We start from the raw sequence: 14908 nt of genomic DNA, 5'->3' as shown, positions 1-14908 counted from the left end.
AGTGAATTATTGTTGCCATTAAAGATGATAGCACGACATGGGAGGAAAGGTAGTGCTACTTCTTTAAAATGGAGTGTTCCTCCCGCACACCCATTATTAACTTCAGCTAGAAACTGGAGTAACACAAACACAACCTTCTTCTGTCCAATTTTGACATTACATCCACACAAAAGGAAAAGATAGCATTTTTTTTTTTCTGAAAAAAGCCAGGCAGCCCCTGTAATACCTGCAGACTTTCTTTCCTGAACATCATTTGGAACTAAGAAAATTCCCACCTGCATCTTTACCCACTTTCTAGTAGGGCGTGCTCTTCCAATGCATTGGGAGCAGCACAGACAAGAATTTTTTATGGTTTATTAATCATTAGCAATCAAATGGTTTAAAAAATACTTTTGAAGTTATCTCATCTCACCTGAAATATGGGATTTAATCATATGATAATAGATTAAGTCATTTTAGAGAGTACCTCATGAGTATTTAGACTAGGTCTTGAAAACCTTCAAGGAACAGAGCCTGTCTTACCTCTTTGGGAAACTTGTTCCAAAGCAAATGGCAGCCTATAGGCAGTGTTTTTTATTGTTGTTGTTGTTGTGTTTTTTTGAATATGATATTTTTTGCCTTCCCTACTACTAAGCAGTGTGATCAGGTTGTTGTGAATGACTGGCTCTATAAGACTGAGGATGAATATTTTTTGAAGCCCTGTACAATTACTTGAAATTTTCACCTGGATCTGAATACATCTTGATAAGTGTCCACATTTATTTCCCTTTATATCAAGGTGTGGTGAGAATCCTTATTTCTAGTAACTTTCAGCCTACTTTGAATTAGCCAGGAGAACAGCTGCTGAGATCTCAATATAGAATATGATAATATAGAATAACCATATACGGCACTGCCTGTACCCAGTCTGTTGAAGCATCACAGTTTGCTCATACATGGCTGAGAGATTAGGTGAATTTGCTTTTACTGACACTCTTTTCTTGATGTTGTCATTAGCCTTCATCCTACCATTGTGAATTCTACCAAAAACATCAGTTTACCTTTACTCAGACCCTCTGTCTCTTTTTCTCCTTTTTATTTTCTAGAGAGGATATTTGCTATTTACAGAGAGAGAAGGGAAAGGTGTGCTCATTGAGTTTCTGATTGAGTTTCTGATTGAGTTTCTCTGTTCAAAATCCTTCTCTTAGGACTTGGATTCCAAAACTTAGATTTGGTTTTCATACTGTCAGTTCAATTGCAGGCAGGTTGTAGGCACACAAAGTATAAAGTATTTATTTTCCATTTACTCCAGCAATACTCCATTCAGCATTTAATTTCTTTAAATAATAGCCTATCCCTCTCTACAGAGATGTTCTGGAGATGCCATTGTGTGATGTTCTTGGTGCTGGCAGATGTACCCCTAGGCACCAGCTAGTCTCTGCTGCTGGTTAAATTCTCCTGGTTCATTATGTCAATTTTTTGATGAGTTTTCTACCTGGTAAAGGACAGCTGTGTTGCTTGTCTACTTTGTAAAATCTATTTTCCCAGTATTTATGTATGTACAGTACTCTTTTAAGTTATAATCAAACACAGAATTCTCAAAGTGTTGTATTTATACAGATCAAAATCCAAGGTCTTGGATCTGGTATTTAAAAAAGACTTTTAAAATACCCCAATCATTTTCATGGTTTTAAAATTAAATTTTGTAATTCAAAATGCAATGGAATTTCTTAATTTGAAAAATATGGATCAAAAAAAATCTCCTGTCTTAGACATGCTTTCTTAACCTAGAGATCAGTTCGGTAAATCATATGAAGTGCCCCTCAGCACTTTTCCGACATTTTACAGTGCTTCATTACTGCAGATAAATGTAGTTACTGTTCACATAATACGAACCCAGAATTCTTGTGCAGGTACTTAATTGAAGTGGATAAACTTTTACGCAGCAGTACTTTGTTCCTCCTAAATCTTTAGTAGTCCATGGGTAATAATATAAGTGGTAGTAGTGTTAGGCAAATTTTTTTTAATGGAAAGAAAAAATACTGCAGTTTGTTTTGTGTTTTCAGTCTCTGACAACGAATTACATGAAGGAGGCTTATATTCCAAGGAATTATAAAGGGTTAAAAAAACATAGATGTCCATAAAGAAACAACATTTGTAAGTTTTATGGTTAAATCAGCCATTGCTTTGCTGACCAATAAAATGGAAAATGTGTGCTTTTATAGGTTTATAAAAAAGGCAAACTCTAGTTGCATGAAAAATAACTTTCACCGATTGAGTACAGGTGGCGACTTGTTTAAACTCTGAAGATGTAAAGGCTTAGTATGTATGACTGAAAAAGGGAACATGGCACAATAAAAAGTCTTCCTTTCTTTACTCATCAATCCTTTGGGTATTCCATGTCAAATAAATGTTACAACAATTTACAGTAAAAGTATACAGTGGAAGTGCCAACGTTAACACTTCTTAGGATTGGACAGGGTCCAAATTTTTCACACCAATATTTAATGTGAAGTAAAATGTCTTTTCCATTGGAAGTGTCAGCTGTAACATGCTTTCCTATATTTGGCAACATGCTCATGTGAAGTATAAAGTCAAATGCACATGATGTTCTTTTTATTTCAACCATGATAAATTGTGTTCATTTGTTTAAGTGCAAGTGGCAGTTTTAGTGTTCCTACTATAAATTTTGGTTAGCTTCTATTGACATGCTGTATTAAACTTAAGAAAAACAAATTACACTTCACCCATTTTAATTGACTAAATGTGTCAAAAACACAATAAGTATAACATGAAGGGTCAGAGTCTCAGACTTCACCATAATGGGTGTCATGGCAAGGATCCAGCTTTTTGTACATTTCATTTTTCATAAAGTTTTAGTATGAGGCATACATTTAACCTTCACTTCCACTTCAGATTTGTAGCTAAAAAATCTCTCGTGTTCTGTTCCCCTTGCACTCACTCTAATATTGTTAAAAGTTCTTTTTTTTCTTCTTCTTCTTTTTAAGGTGATAGTACTGATGAATACTAATGATCCTCTATAAACATAAGATTTCAAAATTGACTTCGGTATTTGAAGGAATGAATTTATGATTTATGTGGTACAAACGGATTTGTGTCAAAACCCATGCCTGAGACTGTGGTTAGGAATCCCTGAGACCACTTTTCTAAATCGATGAGTGTGGTTGAGTGCCAGATAAAACTTGGCATGCCTCATTCTAAGGGATTTGAATAGAGCCTGTCACTTTCAATGTACACATTTCATGCTAAAGAATTGATGTCTATTTCTATCTTTTGGAAATCTTTACCTGTTTTCTGGATGTTAGAAAGTGAAAAGTAAGGAAAACCACTAAAAGATGGCATGAATATTGGCAGGATGCCCCTAAACACTGAAATACCTTGATGGAGTTCAAGCCATTTGAATGTCTCACAGTGGATTAATTCTTATGAATTATGAACAAGGGGTCAGCACTTGTTACAAGTGCCAGTATCCTTTATTTTTATTTTTTAATTTTTTAATTTTTTTTTGCTTTTGTCACTATGTAAGCCTGCACCCACTGAAAGGCTTTTGCTCTCAGCCTGACTGTCTGCCTGGTTAGAAGTAGCAAAGAAGACTGGTAGGAGAACTGATTGGCTCAAGATGTATGTAGGTCTTTCAGCAGGGTTTATCAGAATTAGATGCCTGGCTCCCTTGGCTTTCCAGAGAATCCTTTCAACTACACTCATCTTCCAGTGGACATCACATATCGCTGGATATCAACAGCAGCAAGGTTGAACCCACACTAATAACGCCATCTGCTTGTTTTGTAGCATCCTGCAATGGCTAAGTATCATCAGGCAAAGCCTTTGTCTGCTCCTGCTTGCTCTAGTTTGTACTGCTGCTGCTGGTACAGCCCAAGTATAATGCCAGTGGTAAATAAGATGGGTCCAGATATATATTGGCAAAAAGCAAGGGGCTTGAAAAGGAGGCCTGGAAGGACCTGAGGTTGGAGGCGGTGATGGACATTAAAGCCCAAATACTGCTGGGAGGACTCCAGTGAGGAGATCAAAATCACTCCGAAAGAGTGATTTATTCTCATATTCTTGCCAGTATCTTTAATGTTATTTGAAGATGGATGTTCACAAATGTACTCTTGTTTGGTGTGTACTCACTTAGTGTTATTTACCTAGAGAAAAACATTTTCTGATCAACAAATTGGCAAATCTTCAAAAACCTTCTTGATATATGTGCACGGCACTGTGTTTCAATAACATGGCTAATTGTATGCCTACCCTTTGCCTTTTGATGGCTGAAAATGCTGTACATGTAAGCTGTTAGAGTCCTGTTATATCAAGTCTGCTTAATCAGCTGATTCTGTATAGGGTATGTAACTTCATGAGAATATGTACCTGATCAAAACTAAAAAAAGTCAGTGCTGGTACAGTATTGGTCTCTGGTTCTATGACTGTAGAAATAATCCATATGAAATAATGCCTTCATTGAGTCTTTACCGGAACTTTTCCTGTAATTTTGCTATTGTATAAGCATTTAATCTATGTACTTCATTTTTAGTACGTCAGCACCTTGCTTTTTTCTTTTTGCTAGACTCAGGGTTTCCTGCTGTCTTTCCTGATCTGCCTCTCTTTTACACACCATACCTCTTCACCTCTGCTAAACAAGGTTCCTTCACCCACAGGTTTCACAGTTATGTCCTCCTTTAAGCACTGCCACAATGGTTAAGATACTTCTTGGCATGCAGAGTTTGGAGCATTTTTTCACTTGAGTTTTTGAAGCAATTTGCTCTTTTATTCAGTCACTGTGCTGTATCCAGCTAACTAGAAAGTGTGAATGTGTGTGTCTTTGGTTTCAAGGCAAATTTAATTTGCTTTTTGGGGGTTTTATGATCCTGTCACAACTTAAGCAACTAGTTTCATAAACGTACTTGTAGCTGCCAGAGGCTGTACATTTCTCAAGACCAAAAGTACATCAGTTGGAATCATATATATGCAGGATCCCAAAGGGAACTTAAAACTTTCTTCATGATAGACTAAATGACAAAAGCTCTCCAAAAGTTATAGTTCAGTAGGTAGGAAACTTAGCTAACTCTGTGAATATTGTCAACAGAACTGACTGTGCTGTCTATAGCTCCATTTTCACTCTACTTTTAATGCAGAGTCACAGAATATGCTGTTTTCAACGTTTGCCAATGTAACTGCACAAAATTATTTTCTTTCATTTTTTCTTTCTCTTTTCTTTCCCTTTCTCTTTCTTTCTTTCTTTCTTTCTTTCTTTCTTTCTTTCTTTCTTTCTTTCTTTCTTTCTTTCTTTCTTTCTTTCTTTCTTTTTCTTTCTTTCTTTCCTTTCTTTCTTTCTCTTTTTCTTTCTTTCTTTCTTTCTTTCTTTCTTTCTTTCTTTCTTTCTTTCTTTCTTTCTCTTTCTTTCTTTCTTTCTTTCTTTCTTTCTTTCTTTCTTTCTTTCTTTCTTTCTTTCTTATTTTCCTTCCTTCCTTCCTTCCTTCCTTCCTTCCTTCCTTCCTTCCTTCCTTCCTTCCTTCCTTCCTTCCTTCCTTCCTTCCTTCCTTCCTTCCTTCCCTTTGATGGAATACTTAAAGTTCAGCTGAATATTTTAGCTGGTTCCTCAGAGTTCAGAATTTAGTCTATCATAAACGAAAAAAAAATCTTGAAAACCTCTCCTGTATCCATTCTATACAGCCTTAAAATTTGGAAAAGGAAAATATTCCATCTGCTCTTTAGAAAGTGCCTTTTACTGGATCACTAGTGATATACCTAAACTTAGCCAAGTTAAACAAAGTGAACACCTTCCATCCCAACAGCAGCATCAAAGAAACACTATCTCCTGGGACCCTGCCTTGGACTTTAACAGCTAATTTGCTGAGTATTTCATTGGGGCTGAGCTTGCTCAAGCCCAGAGCTGGCAGGCTGACAGGTTTCCCTGAACTGCAAATTCTGTCCATTGTGGGACACTGGGATGGTGACTGATGGGGACTGAAAGCAGAGACTACCTTACTGGAGTTCTTTCTGTTCATACTGAGGGAGTATAAAGACAAAGAAGATATTTCACTGTAATGAAAAAGAGAACCAATCTAGGACTGTACATGTAATAGACTAGAAAGATGGAGAGGCTAGGACTGGGACCTGATACTGTAAAGAAAAAAATTTCTGACTTTTTAGTTAAATATTATTTGATAATGTATAAGAAAAAAAAAAAAAGGCAAAGTAAAGTTTGTACGTGGCAACTGAATTCTGGTTACTCCAATCTTCTAGTGCTTGACCTTGCTTTAAGTATTCCTTTTATGTTTCTTGTGTATGTGTTTTATGTTTTACTGTGTTTTGGTTATATACAAGTGAAGTGTGTCATTGCCATAAGAAGATGTAATATTAATATTATATTGTTGTACATTTATAAAATCAAAATAGGTAACAGGGGAATTGAATTTATGGTGGGTGTAGAATGGAGCTCTAGGTCCATGTGGTTGCTGTAGTCTTTCATAAGTTCAACTAGAAGTTTTCTATAGTTGGAAACATTTAATTACCTGAGAAACTGTTCTCACCTTACAGTAGGAAGATGATTCAGGAAATATCAGGTACAACTATTGGAACTAAATGAATCTGCTGACCTAAGTCAGATAGGAGAGATGACAATCACTAGAACCAATCATAATTTTTATCTAAAACCATAATCTAATCAAAATATTTTTGTCTCAAATGTCACTTTGCAGGAAAATGGCTTTATATCTGCCACTCAAATCTGGAAAGAAAACTTGTATCCAATTTAGAAATTATACTTTATCATCTTTTCCTTTGAAAAGCTAAGCTAGAAGTATAAATGGGATACCTTAACAGTTTTAGAAATCTTAAAAACACAGTTTTCTTTATTAATTGAATAGACTATTATTAAGTCTGGGGAAAATTGAAAGTACACAGATAAATATTCCCTTTGAAAAACAACTGGTTTTATTATACTTTTAGTGAAAACACTACCACGCAGAAGCCCCTGCCAATTGAAAAAGCACACTATTACAAAAAGTGTGTTACCTAACTGAGGCAACCAAGTGCCGGGGAAATAAACAAATTCACACAATACAACTCTAACAGAAAAACATCAGTGTCTCAAATATTCAAAAAAATATTTTGACCATTTAGTGTGAAAGAAACATGACAAAACTATCAGTGCCACTGGAGCTTTCTCTGAAAGTGATAATACAGGCTTTCCTAATTCTCTTTCACCTCAAGGTTAAAGGCAAAACCCAGTTGGATTTCACTGGAGTCAAAGTCCTGCTGTTTTTAATATAACCACATGACTAGCTCATGTCTTCCATTATAAAACTCTTGAAAATATTCTTTGTTGTAATATAGGTGTTTTTAGGGGTCTGTCCCATGAGTTTGTCTCTAAGAAATACTCCAAGAAACATTCCATCATACTTGATCACTTCTTATCATGACTGTGAATTCATATTATATATATACCTTGTCATTCTTTTGCATCATCCATTGTAACACAGTGTTCTTCATCGCTGTCTGTTATTTAATAAATAATGTCAATCAGCATAGACTTACTTGGCAGTACTCCATAACAATCCTTATTGCTAAACCTTGTCCATCACAGCAAAGTATTTAGTTCCTCATACTGATACATGAACTGATTTCAACAGAGTCTTATTATCCATCAGCATTCTCTTTTATTTTTATTTTTATTTTTATTTTTATTTTTATTTTTATTTTTATTTTTATTTTTATTTTATTTTTACTTTTATTTTTATTTTTATTTTTATTTTTATTTATTTTTATTTTTATTTTTATTTTTATTTTTATTTTATTTTTATTTTTATTTTTATTTTTATTTTTATTTTTATTTTTATTTTTATTTTTATTTATTTTTATTTTTATTTTTATTTTTATTTTTATTTATTTTTATTTTTATTTTTTTGCTACACCTAGTGTAGCAAAGCATTAAAGTGCCTTCACATTCACATATGTACATGCACACATGCTCACAAACACTGCTCTGGCTGTAATACAGAAGTGGCATCATCGTATGCATTACTGTATGAGTATAGAAATAATGATCAGATCTATCTGCTCTTGTCTAATGCAGCAAGGAATTTGTCTTTTGGCCAAGGAAATGCAGGGATGCTGCTAATGTTCTCATAGCAGCATGGGCTCCAGACCCTTTGGAAATTAGTCAACAAAAATATTATTATAATGCACCTGTGCAGGCTTGACTCTATATGTATGAGGTTTAACAGGGATTGGTAGACAGAAACAGATTACCCCAAACCCATGAGCCTCTTCACATTTGCTGGGAGACTATTTTTTTCCCCTAAGCTCACACTACTTAAAACCCAAACGCACACCAACAGTAATGAATGATCCTCTTTCACTCAACTAGGCATTAGCCACTTCAAGATCTGTGAGGTATGAGAAGCTTTTACAAGTATTTATATTAAATTCCTAAGTGGTTTATTACAGGAAAAAGACAATTTTTTTCTTATTATGTGTGTTATTATTATCAATTTATAGAGTGCTGCTGTTGCTGGCAGTGCCGAACATCATGGATAGAGACAGTTCTTCCTCCATAAAATTAACTGGAATGAGCTGAAATGTTTTCCCACTTGAAACATTTGCTACATCAGGAAAACATGAAATTTTGGGATATTTATTGACGAAAGCATACCGTGGTGAATTTAACAGGTTTGATAAGGTATGAAATATGGGATTGCTGTAGCACTGCTGGGGTGATACACAGCTGTGCCTTCTGATGGTGGGCACAGCAGACATCTTCCATGAGATTGCCTGGAAAGTGCACCTTGGATCTTGTGGTTTGGAAGTATTCACACAGCTGTAGGATACGTAAGTTAGCCTCAAATTTGCATTCCACATTCAGGAGTGCACACGATAGGTTTCTCAATCCATCCAACTGGAGCTGCACTGCTCTGTGAAGAGTTAAGTAGCTTAAGAGGGTGACATATAGAGATACCAAAGCCAGCTCATTAGGGTATGGCTACTAGATGTTGTTTTGGGGAACTGGAGACCCCAAATTTCTATGGTGAAGCTCCAATGGAAACATGGGTTCATTTGCCATGCTGTAGATCTGCTCACATACAGTGGTCCTTCATTCACAATGTCCAGATGTTTAACAGCCCAATTGAGCTAGTTTTTTTTTTTTCTTTTTTTTTTTTTTTTTCCCTCCCCAGGGTACCAGATGTCCAGAAAGCACAAACAAACAGCAAAACTCTTCAGTCAAATAAAATCACCAGGCTGAAAAGAATGACATATCCTCAGAGTAAAAGATGTGTGACAGCCCAGTTTGTGGTAGATGAATCTTTACAAAAAATAAGTATTAGGTGGGGTGGTAACATAAACTAGATATTCAGGGCTGCAGGCTCTTTTTCTCACTGAAACCTATCAAGGACCTGAAAGCTTTTTGACAAAATCTGGCTCAGTGCCACAAAATTTCAGTTTTGATAAACTGCCATCTTTCTAGTAAAACACGGTTTCGTTGGAAAATTCCTGACTCACTAGATTCATCTAAACAGATGCTGACAATATGGTTCAAACATACGGGATACATAGGAAGACAGAGCAAATTTCAATTTGTATTTGGACTCCAACCCTACACTAAGAAATGTGTAGCCTCACTCCTGAGCGCTGGTGAAGCCTTGATGTGGGACTGGGGTCATGGTCATGGTCAGTTACTATTGAAATTCTTCCCAGAAGAAATTTGTAGGGGCCTCGGCATAATTCTGCCATCACATTCTCACCTCTGCAATCCTAGCAAAGGTATTCAGTGCGCGCATTTTACCATATCTGCCGAGGCTGCAGACATGACAGTGTAGCTGGCAAAGTTGCAATCCAGATGTATAGCTCTTCTGCTTTCCTTTTGGGATATTTGGCAGAGGTTCAGTGATGTAACAGTGTACTGCCTTCTAAACCTTGATGCACATGACAGACCAAGACTAATGGTTTCCTTTAAATCTGGGGCTGAATACCATTGTTGGCTTTGAAAATTCCAAGAAATGTAATTTCACTTTAGATCACTATAAATTTATAAGCTGTTGTACAGTGAAGAAGTAATCTCCTGGGAAATGAGCATAAACCTATTATATTTTCATTAACAATCTGTTTTCACCATTGACTTAATCCACATTTACTGTTGTGGAATTTGATTATGCGCTATAAAGCACCATAAAACAATATTAGGTATGTATCAAAGTATCCATTTTTCCTGGTCATGCTGAATTATTCATTTCCTTGCTTTAAAACCTTGCATCCTTTCTATCTAACTAAAAGAAGGCTATCTGGTATGTTTACTGTCATCCACCTGAAAAGCAACATAGCAATTTCTTCCTTTTTTTTTTTTTTTCCCCCTTTCCATTAATGCCCTTTTTCTACAAGAAAAAAAAAAAGAGAAGAAAATAGAAGATAGGGAGAAGGGAAAGAGAAATTAAAATACTATTTTGATAAATTTAGCATATTAATTTGATTTGAGAGCTTTATGCTCTGCACCTTGCTTTTTATTTGGCTGCATTATTATCGTACATATAGACTTGCCTCCACAGCTCAAACCTGCCAAAATACACCAAAAATAAATACCGAACCAAACGGAGTAACCCAATTACATGGGCCTGTTTTAGAGGTATTTTATAATCAGTAGCTGGGGGAAAAACAGTTATGAAGGTTTTAAAATTGTCACGCATGTCGTTTTGGAACAACCCTATTTTTCAACTATGAGGTGGATTTTTATTTCAGTGTTGTCTGGATGACTATTCTGATATTTGGAATTGTTTTCTGTCATACGGACAGTGATAGTTTCTCCTTCTCATGAGTTAGATAAAATCGTCTACAGAAGTGTCAGGTTACTCATTATGTACTTAATTATCTAGTGTTTTTGCATTTCTCCAATAGAACGAAATGATTATTTTTACCATTAAGGTGGGAAGTCAGTTATTTTAAAACAGGCTCATTGATTGACATTAAGTAAATCAAATATGTTAAATTGCATATAGCTTTCAAATAATTGGCTAGTGTTTTACAGCAGCTGCAGTTACAGAGGACTGACATGAACTTCATGTTAGCGTTACAGTTTTGCAAATAACATTTCCAAACCTGTCAGCTGCAATAGTTTTTTAGCAAAAATCAGTTCCGATGATGTTAGCCACAACGTTTTAAAATTTGCCAAAGAATCTGTGAAACATGCAGTGATGTCACTGTACAAAATATGTTACATCTACCAATGCACCAGGAGGGAAATTAGAGTTAAAGAGAAGTGTTTAAATGCAAGGGAGATATTTTATGTATGAGAAGTGTTGCACCTTCTTTATTACTATTCAAAATGTATCTAAAAAGATCAAAAAAAAAAGAAGAAAAAGAGTTCCTCTTCATGTTCACAAGTTTTCTGTTTAGCAGCTTGCCTTTACCTACTTTGATAATAATACTGTGTACAAGCACAGGGGAAAAAAGGGGAAAGGTCCTGGAACTTATATTGATGAACTATGTGTGGATCCCATAGCTGGCATAAAATATCTTGTTTGGGCTGTAAAAATATATTAGTATGTCATGTTATCTTCATAAATTCTTCTAACACATAAGGTGGGTAGTGTCCTCCTGAATCCCAGGACTCATTACAATTTCTGCTTGCTCTTCCCATCCATCAGCCTCTCTGTCACATAGAATAGGCGTGCGGCCGGAGCCAAAGCATTACGGTTCTGGAGGGGTAGATACTGAGTGAGTTATTAGCTGTGGCAGACAGCCCTGTTCCCAAACACTCCTGAGAAGGTTCTTCGCTTAGGAAAGCAACAATTACAATGGCATTTTCAACCTGGGGGATGGCAGAAGACTCTGGATACAGCCTGTGGGTTTTTGTTTTTTCCTTTGCAACAACTCTGATTAGACATTAATCATGATTTCCAGGGCTTTCCAAAGTTCACCAAAGAAGTTCAAGTGTTTTGGATGTTCACTAGTGTTCATATTCACTGAGCAGGCTGGCTAGCATACAGCTCTATCCTTGTTTGTAGGAAAACTATATATTCTGTTCTGCCTGAAAAGCCAGATTCTGAGACCCCAGGAAACTGAGAATTTGGGGCTCTGGTGCAACATCAGACTGGAACGAAGACTGCAAATTAATACATGAACAACCCTGCTTTTCACAGTAGGAAGAATTTCGAAGTTCCATTTCATATATGTATTTTTCTTTTGTGTTTCTCAAATTTACACATTTTAAAATAGCTATGCTTAAGAGGATTTATGATCTCTTTGCACTGATAATGAACATCTGATTTATTTCAAATAAACGTGTTACTTTTTTCTATTTGGAGGTGGGGAGAACTGAATGCTTTTTCAGACAGCTACTGTGAGATTAAAAAATTAAAGGTATTATTTAAAAGTGATGTTGATTGATTTTGATCAAGGAAGCCTGAATGATCTAGAGATCTTATTTCAAGTTACTTAGGGTCTAAATCACTTTTGAAGGGAAATTAACTAATGTTGGCCTGTAATAATTCTTAAAATTTAAATCCTAAACATGTAAAAATAACCCTGTTTGTTTTTTATGATTTCGCTGATTTAGTATGATGAAGTGACCTTTGCTTTTTGTCAAATCAGCTTTGCTGTTTCACTACAGCAATAAATGTTGCAGAACTAAAATTGGTGACAACCTTCTATCTGCTATTAATTCACTGTGCATTATCCACAGCGAGATTAGAATTTGGAGATTAGAATATGAGGAGGACCTCATAGGAATTTTCAGTGAAAATATCTTTGTTTAATCTTTTCAGGAAAATGCTTAAATTATATATTCATTATTATGTTCTGTTCTTATAACTGCAATTTTTATCTAAACAACTTAAATCTGTCAGCTGTTTAGATTATCATTATAGCATATTTATAGATGGGAAAATACCCAAGAAATGTTATGATAAAATTAAGAATAGCAGTCTAAAAAGAAAGCATGGGTCAGTTTATGAGATTGTATCATGAAATGCGTTCCCTTTGATAGCAGAGGAAATTTCTGTAACAACTTTGATACATAACTCTCAGTAGAGTGCATATAAATATTGGTCATTTTTAGAGCACATCATATATCACACGACTGCAGTTTTCATATCTTTTTAAAAATATATTTCAGTTCTAATTCTGCTCTCCTTCCGCTCCCAAACAAAGAGAACATTTAAAACTTTCTCTCATTTCATTCCACTGAGCTATGAAGTTTGAGGGTAGAAGTGAGGTCCAGATGGTCATGAAAAATATTTTCTGTAGGCCTATAAAAGAGAAGAAGATCACACTGATGCTTTCACTTAACAAGAAAAAAGTTTGCATGAGAATAGCATGTAACAATCTGCCTGGAAAAGTCAACAACAGTTTTGCCTCAAAAGTCAGTGTGGGTTTTGTAATAGTGTTCTTCCACTTGGTTTTCTTGCCTTCTGCAGTATGCTGTAGTTCACCCAACCTGCTCTAGAGACAAGCAATTTTGGAGAGAGGGCTCTCTTGCACAGTCACGCCCTTTCTAATGTCTATTCTAGCAGCAAAGATGTGGGAAGTCTCGATGCCAGCCTTCCTACCAAAGCAGCAGCCACGGCTACAGAATTTTGTATCGCTCCTTACATTAAATGATGATCTAAGTCTTGAGTGATAACTGATTTCCTAAGATAGAGGATAATAGGGAGTCTTGCTTCCTAGGTAATGCTTTTTCAATCACACGATCTCTGTTATCCATGTCAATTGCTAAATGTTATATAATTACTTTTTTTTTTTTCCACCAAGGTACTTTACTGTGACTTACAAGACATTCAGAAAAGACTCTTTCAAACCTAGACTCTATAATCAGATCAGAAGGAAACAAATCTCTCTCACTCTCTTCATATTGGATTATGTCAAAGATTAGCTTCTATTTAAGCAACATGGTATGAAGTTTTCCAAAGGATTTTCTTTTTAAACTACAACCATATGTTTTACTCCAATGAAACAGCTTACATATTGGGTATATGAGATTGATTGATGACATTTGCTTCAGTCATTTCACTAGTCATTTATTCAGTTAAAGTTAGGTTGAGAATGTTTATTAAATGATCGGCAAAGTAAATCATTGATCATCATTCCTTGTTTCTGGCTAGAAACAACTGAAGAGCAATTGTTTTAAACAAAAGTATACTAGATCATTATAAAATGAGTAACACAAGGACACTCATTATTGCTCTACAACTTCTTTATCATAAGACCTTATAAGAAATACATTACAATTTCCCCTAAAAAAAGATCCCAAACTAGGCTACAGAATGAGTAGTGACTGGACCAACACCAGCTTAATCCTGTGCATCCCTCTTTGTTTTGTCTCTACTCACCAAAACAGATTGTAGCACAGATATCATCCTAATTTTCAGTTTTCTTCATTGGAACGCAACTGAACGTTTAAAGTCTTTTTCCTTGTATTTAAGGCCCTTGAGGAAATGAATCCAAGATGCTAAAAAGGCCACATTACCTCTCAAAGCTGCAGCTTCCTTCTAGATGTTCTCCCTCTCAGTTTCTCAGCAATTGAGCTTTGTCTGTCCTTGGTGATGTTTTCAATAGACTGAAGCTTGGTGTTTCCTGGCAGACTGCCTGAGACAATGAAATTCCTTTTTTTTTTTTTTTTTTCCAGGAAGGAAAAACAACTTGAGGAGTCGTTATTTTCAGGTCACATGTAGAAAATGCTTTTTTTGATTCTGTCCTTCCACAAAGCAAAAGTATTTAGGAAAAAAAGAAAAAGAAAAAAAAAGGAGCTAAAAAAGCTTATGAAATAAAACAAAAGTGTAAATAACTCCTCTAAGGAGGATGGAGACTTTATATCAGCTTTGGTCATCTTACATGAGTATTCTCCAAAACAAATATTGGATAATTCCTGAGCAGGGCTGAGGAAGGCCAAAAGGTGAAGGAGCAGGCATGCACAAGCAACATC

At 35.5% G+C, this 14908-nt stretch overlaps 1 protein-coding gene across 2 annotated transcripts in view; it reads right to left on the bottom strand.

The window, feature by feature from the left end:
* The window catches only part of LOC310898162 (uncharacterized protein), an 81676-nt gene extending 67101 nt beyond the window's left edge, over positions 1–14575 (bottom strand). Inside the window, exon 1 of one of the 2 annotated variants that reach the window (XM_083832682.1) lies at positions 14316–14575. The gene's annotated coding sequence lies outside the window, so the exon portion shown is untranslated. The remainder of the gene's footprint in view (positions 1–14315) is intronic. The other variant, XM_083832681.1, reaches the window with a different exon arrangement.
* Positions 14576–14908: the final 333 nt, after the last annotated feature.

This window comes from Anser anser, assembly GCF_964211835.1.
Source record: "Anser anser genome assembly, chromosome: 4".
Classification (NCBI taxonomy): Eukaryota; Metazoa; Chordata; class Aves; order Anseriformes; family Anatidae; genus Anser; species Anser anser.
The sequence above is the reverse complement of the archived record's forward strand: the minus strand, read 5'-3'. Positions and strand labels throughout refer to the sequence as shown.